Source organism: Habropoda laboriosa, unplaced genomic scaffold (genome assembly GCF_001263275.1).
Source record: "Habropoda laboriosa isolate 0110345459 unplaced genomic scaffold, ASM126327v1 scaffold42, whole genome shotgun sequence".
Taxonomy (NCBI): Eukaryota; Metazoa; Arthropoda; class Insecta; order Hymenoptera; family Apidae; genus Habropoda; species Habropoda laboriosa.
The window spans coordinates 1,078,253-1,078,848 of record NW_017100181.1 but is presented as its reverse complement, the minus strand read 5'-3'; the positions used below and the strand labels follow the sequence as shown (position 1 = coordinate 1,078,848).

Here is a 596-nt window from a genome sequence, read left to right as displayed (position 1 = left end):
TTAATTAGCATTATTTTTATAGTGTTATTTTGTATAAAAGAAGAAATAAGATACACACATTTTTTTTCTTCTTAGCAATTATTTTAGTATTTCTTTCAACTTGATGAATTAAATAAAGTATCAAGATAAGGTCCAAATTTACCTTCATAAATGAAGAAAAATATTGTAATTACATAATATACTTAATACATCAATAGTTTATTACAAGAATTTATTAAATCACTAAATATACAGACATTGGTTTTTATATAATAATGAAAAATTAGAATTGGAATTATAATCACAATGCCATAATTCATTTTTAGAGTACATAGATGAAATTAATATTGCATGTTTTTGATCATTAATAATATTCACCTACAAATTTTATGAATGTAAAATGTAATTATGCAATCTTTTGCCTTTAACAATTGACCAAGGGTTGTTTTAAATATTCCTTTTATGTTATATTGGCTTTTTGGCATGATGTGGGGAATTACTAAAAATTTTTTGGGAACTGGTTGCTTCATTTATTTTGTATTCATGTAGGTTTTTATTAAATTTGATTATATAACATGAGAATGTTGTCAACTTATTTTTTTCAATTATTAACTGAG

General features: G+C 22.0%; 1 protein-coding gene across 1 annotated transcript in view; it reads left to right on the top strand.

Moving 5' to 3' along the window:
- LOC108579058 (serine/threonine-protein kinase tousled-like 2) overlaps positions 1-596 on the top strand; it is a 77,727-nt gene that overhangs the window by 1,861 nt on the left and 75,270 nt on the right. The gene's annotated exons all lie outside the window — the stretch shown is intronic.